This window comes from Triticum aestivum, chromosome 6B (assembly GCF_018294505.1).
Source record: "Triticum aestivum cultivar Chinese Spring chromosome 6B, IWGSC CS RefSeq v2.1, whole genome shotgun sequence".
NCBI lineage: Eukaryota > Viridiplantae > Streptophyta > Magnoliopsida > Poales > Poaceae > Triticum > Triticum aestivum.
Genome location: NC_057810.1, coordinates 722,391,592 through 722,397,794, shown reverse-complemented (window position 1 = coordinate 722,397,794; position 6,203 = coordinate 722,391,592).

Below are 6,203 nucleotides of genomic sequence, written 5' to 3'. Positions count from 1 at the left end.
GGTCGAGGAATACCATTTTTTTTCATATCACGAACACTTTTTAATTCGTCACAATTTAATTCAATTTGTGGGACATCTTTTGAGATTCCAAGACATTTTTTCAAATCATGGAAAATTTTAAATTCGTGAACATCTTTTGAAATAGAGGAACGTTCTTCAAAATGCGTGGACATTTATTAAAATCCTGGCAATATTTTCGAAGCACATTAATGTTTTCGTAATTCAAGAACTTGGGAACAACAATAACAACAACAAAGCCTTTAGTCCCAAACCCGAACCGTTTTCTAGGGTTTAGTGGCGAGACAGGCGATGGCGGCGGCGATCTCGATCTACGCCGCGCTCGCAAGTGATCCTGGACGCGGTCGGCGCTTCATCAAGCCTAGATCGGTGCCTCTCCGGACGCTGTTTTCGGGGTGATCAAGGGGGAGCCCGGCGCACCTTCCCACCCTGGGAGCACGAGGAGGGGTGGCGTCTAGGGTTAGGGAGAGTCAACATGGCGTCAGAGGAATCAAGGAAGTCAAGGGAACGGGTGGAACACATGCTGGAGAGGATGAATCTGACTGAAAAGGAGAATAGGAAGCTGGTAGTGGATGATCAGGAGGATGAAGGAGCTGCCCCCCAGTGGGCGCTGGTGGGGAAGGTTCTGCACCGGAAATTTCTGCATGTCAACACAATTGAAGAGGCCCTTCGCCCGGCGTGGGGAAACCCACGGGGACTGAACTTCAATCCGATGGGGGAAAACAGGTTCGTGGCAAATCTGGAGACCCAGCGTGATAGAGATCGCATCTACGGAGGAGGACCGTGGATGGTGGGGAAGCACGCGGTGATCTTGGAACTGTTTGACAGCAGAGCCCGGCCCTCTGATTGGAAGTTTGAAAACTACAGGTTTGGGCTCGGGTGATAAATTTGTCGTTCAATCTCAGGTATCCGCCATGGCCGAAGAGGATTGCAGGCATGGTGGGAGAAGTGATAAAGCTAGATGTCGACTCTAAGGGCTTTGCGTTTGGAGAATCACTTAGAGCTAGAGTGTGGATTAAAGTCCAGGAACCTTTAATGAGATGGGTGCAGTTGGAATCGGCCAGAACCAAGGAAACTATACTATATGATATCCAATATGAAGGAGTGTTGTACTTCTGCTTTTCATGTGGCCGTTTGGGTCATGCGGAAGCTTTCTGCCCAGAACCAGGAGAACGTGATGCTGATGGAGTCCCACCATATGGGGAGAAGCTTAGATGGTCAGGGAGTCGTAAGAACTGGGGGACTGTGCCCCCGAAGAGTGGCAATGTGGGAGGTTCTGGAGTCAGAAGAGACGAGGAGTGGGAGGAAGATGACGAGGTTGTGGAGAGAGGAGAAGAAGTGACTTCACCTTTGAAGAACACCACGGGTGTGGTAAGGAATGTAGTATATCAGTTCAACTCACGTGGTGGCTCCAATGCTGGTCGGGGCGGTTTTGCAAGAGGTTTGGATAGGTCCTGTGGAAGAGGTCAGAATAAAGTGTATCGGCGAGTGGATCTCAGCTCAGAAGGCATGGGGAATCGCTCAAACCAGCTCATGATCTTGGACCAGGATACTCTGAATAAGAAGAGAGCTATGGAGAGCGAGCAAGTTGAAAATGCAAAGGAGGATAGTAGAGACTCCAAGAAGAAGAAGGCAGTTGAGGGGGAAACATCAAGTGATAAGGCGGTGGCTGGTTCACAGCCCCGCCAGGAGCAATGAATTGCATAATATGGAACTGTCGCGGGCTTGGGAACCCGGAGACAGTTCGGGAACTTCACCATTTGGTGAGGTTGGAAGCGCCCTCCCTGGTCTTCTTGTCCGAAACGAAGATTGAGGGGAACAGAGTAGCAGATTTACGTGCAAGGTTAGGTTTTGAAGGGTGTATACCGGTCAGTAGCGTCGGTTTGAGCGGCGGACTTGCCCTTTTCTGGTCTAGGGAGGTGGATGTAAAGCTAAACAATTTGTCTAATCAGCATATTGATGTTATGGTACGGAATGTGGGTAGCGACCAGAAAGAGTGGCGTTTTACAGGCTTCTATGCCAAGGCGAAGAGAAGTGAAAGGAAGGAAAGTTGGAGACTAATGTAATTTCTCCGGTGTCAGAGTGATGTTCCATGGCTATGTGGAGGTGATTTTAATGAGATCACGGACAATTCAGAGTATTTTGGATCAAATGAACAAGCTGAATGACAAATGCAGGGTTTTAGGGAGACCATTGACGTGTGTAAATTCCAGGATATGGGTTTGTCGGAATTCCGTATACGTGGGACAACCGGCAGGAGGGTGCAGCGAATGTCAAAGTACGGCTGGACCGTTACTTAGCTGATCCGGCCTTCATCCAGCAGTATAATGCAACTGGTGTTAGGCATGTCCCGACGCCACAATCTGATCACTGCTTGTTGGTGATTAGAATAAAGAAAGAAGTGGATTGGAGGCAAGTGGCCCACGCCGCTTTATGTACGAGGAAGCATGGCGACAAGAGGAAACGTATGAGCCTACTGTGAGGGCTGCATGGGAGAAGAATGCTAGGGTTGTTACGCTTGAGGACCTGAACTTCTCACTATATAACATGCAAGGCCAGCTTACAGATTGGAAGCAAAAGAAGTTCGGTGATATAAAGAGAAAGTTGAAAAATGTGCGAAGGGAGTTTGAACAGGAGAAGGCGAACTCACTATATAATGGATCCTCCCGGAGGGAGAAGGAGCTAGCGAGACAGTTAAATGATCTCCTGTTGAAGGAGGAAACCATGGCACGTGCGAGGTCCAGGGCAGATTGGCTGAAGGCGGGAGACCGAAACACGGGGTTCTTCCATGCCCAGGCGTCAAGGCGAAAAAATATAAACAAGATTGTTGTACTTGAGAAAGCAGATGGCACGATAATTGATAGTAAGGAAGAGGTAAAGGCCGAGGTGCAGAACTTTTATACTCAGCTATATACAGCTCAGGAGGAAGTAATTGTCGATGAGGTCCTGCACCATGTGCCAGCGATGGTAACTGACTTGATGAATGACTGGCTGACTAGACCCTTTTTGGCAGAAGAAGTTGAAAAAGCGTTGTTTGCTATGGCACCCTCAAAGGCACCTGGTGTAGACGGCTTTCATGCGGGTTTCTATCAGCATCATTGGTCGACTATCAAGGAGGATGTGACGCGTGCTGTTCTAAATTTCTTAAACGGCGATCACATGCCAGAGGTGATAAATAAGACTGTAATAGTATTGATTCCAAAGGATAAAAATCCGAGAAATATTTCATAGTATAGACCTATCTCCCTATGTAATGTTATTTACAAACTTTGCTCTAAAGTGTTGGCAAACAGGTTGAGGGAGATCTTAGATGAAATCATTGCGGAGGAGCAAAGCGCCTTTGTTCCAGGGCGATTGATCACTGACAATGCAATTACTGCTTATGAATGTATTCATGCAATGAAAAGGAAGAGGACTAAGCAGGGATGGTGCGCGGTTAAACTGGACATGATGAAGGCGTATGATCGAGTTGAATGGGCTTACCTTCAAGGCATCATGTTGCAGCTAGGTTTCTCTGAGGAATGGGTGTCTCTGGTGATGAGATGTGTCAACTCCGTATCTTTCCAAGTGAAGGTGAATGGAGAGCTTCTGCCAGCATTTCGTCCCTCTAAAGGTTTACGGCAAGGTGATCCTATTTCTCCGTATTTGTTTTTACTTTGCGGGGAAGGGCTCTCATGCTTGCTAAAGAATTATGATGCTGGCTGGATTGACAGAGGAATCCGACCTGGGTTGAGATCCCCTTGGATCTCGCATCTCTTGTTTGCGGATGACTGTTTGGTTTTTATGAAGGCAGATTCAAGGAGTGCGCAGAGACTGAATGAAATCCTTCAAGCTTTCAACTTGGGCTCTGGCCAGTGTGTTAACAAGGCAAAGAGCTCCGTTTTCTTCAGCCCGAATTGTAGGGCATCGGCCAAAGCAGGGGTAAGAAATAATTTACAAATCCACAGGGAAGCTTTGACCGAGAAGTACCTGGGGTTGCCTACAGCAGCGGGAAAGATCACAGAAAACAGCTTTGTTCATATTAAGGAGCAAGCAAGGTCTAGGGTACAAGGTTACTGTGAGAAGTTGATGTCGATTGCGGCAAGGATGGTTCTTCTTAAGGCTATGATTCAAGCCCTACCGACCCACTCTATGAGCTGTTTCAAGCTCACTAAAGGCTTATGTCAGAAAGTTACGGTAGTGATGTCAAAATTCTGGTCGGATGAATCATTGGACAAACAAAGAATGCATTGGCAATCTTGGGAGAAAATGGCTGTCTCCAAGTCGAAGGGAGGCTTGGGATTCCGTGATTTGGAAAAGTTCAATGATGCCATGCTAGCTAAGCAGGCGTGGCGTCTGATGGAGAAGCCAGATAGCTTATGTGCACGAGTCCTAAAAGGACGATATTACCCAGATGGGGACTTCCTGCAGGCGGGATGCCTGGCGAGCGCTTCTACTACGTGGAAAGCTATTATCACTGGTAGGGAAGTGCTTAAGCAAGGTTTGATCCGTCGAGTCGGGGATGGAACGACTACGGAAGTGTGGCATGATAACTGGATACAAGGGAGTTCATCTTTTAAACCAGTGTGTAACTTGGGGGTTGACCCAATACACCTGGTAGCGGATCTGATGAACGAAGATGGTGAATGGAATGAGGATATAATCAGAAGGAATTTTATTGCCCCGGATGCGAACGCTATACTCAATATGCCAAGAACAGGGATGGCTATCTCTGAATTTTGGACATGGGGCCATGAAAGATCAGGGATGTTCACGGTCCGATCCGCATACCGTATGCTTATGGAAGAACGAGAAGCAAGACTGATCCAAGTTGGGAATTCTTCCCAAGGCGAGGACGTCTGGAAGGCATTATGGCGGATCAAGGTACAACCAAGAATTCGGATATTTTGGTGGCGAGTCCTCAAGGGATTTTTGCCGGCAAAGGAGGAGCTGTGCAGGAGGCATATAGGGGAGGATTTCACCTGCCCAATGTGCGGCCACCAAGAGGAATCACTTCACCACGCTCTGGTGATGTGCGATCATGCAAAACTGTTTTGGAGGGAAGCTGAGGATTTTTTCGACTTCAAACTACCCCGGCTACACCCTGCTACTTGGTCACGGGATTTGCTAGACTCGGGGTTTGTCTGCAAGGACCGAGCCGCCACCATTATCTCAGTTAATGTGGGCAATATGGTCTAGCAGGAATAAGTATACCCATGAGAAGGTTAAGTACCAGCCTGGTAGGTCGATGGTTCTAGTACAAGAACTCATTCATGCTTTGTACATTCCGGCCACTCCGCCTACAGGGCAACAGAGGAAGAATGTGGACTGGATACCACCAGAGACCGGCTGGGTAAAGGTGAACACAGATGCGACTGTTGATGTGAATGGGGGAACTTCAGCCATTGGACTTGTGGCAAGAGATCAGGGAGGTCTGGTGCTCGCCAGAAGTCGCAAGCTAAGGGGGGTGACTGACCTGTATGTTGCTGAACTCCTAGGAGTAAGAGAAGTTGTGCGTCTAGCTATGGAGAAGGGCTGGACGCACATTGCCGTCGAAACGGATTGCCAAATGGTCACGGAGGAATGGATGGCGACAAAATGCTGGTCGATGGGGAGTCTAGTAATCAGCGAAATCAAATCATATCTCCAAAACTTTCAGGGTTTGCGCATCAACTACGTGAAAAGAGAGGCCAATAAGGCTGCTCATTGCGGTGCTCAGGAGGGCCTTAAGAGTGCCTCTGATGTTAATCAGTTTGATGTAATCCCTGATTCTCTGGTTGCCTTAGTGCAATCCGATGTAAACCGTCACATAATTGAATAAAATGCCTAGAGGGCGGTTCTAAAAAAAAAGCCTTTAGTCCCAAACAAATTGGGGTAGGCTAGAGGTGAAACACATAAAATCTCATGACTAACTCATGGCTCCGGCACATGGATAGCAAGCTTCCACGCACCCCTGTCCATAGCTAGTTCTTTGGTGATACTCCAATCCTTCATGTCTCTCTTAACGGACTCCTTCCATGTCAAAATTCGGTCTACCCCGACCTCTCTTGATATTCTCCGCACGCTTTAGCCGTCTGCTATGCACTGGGGCTTCTGGAGGCCTGCGCTAGATATGCCCAAACCATCTCAGGCGATGTTGGACAAACTTCTCTTCAATTGGTGCTACCCCAACTCTATCTCCTATATCATCATTCCGAACTCGATCC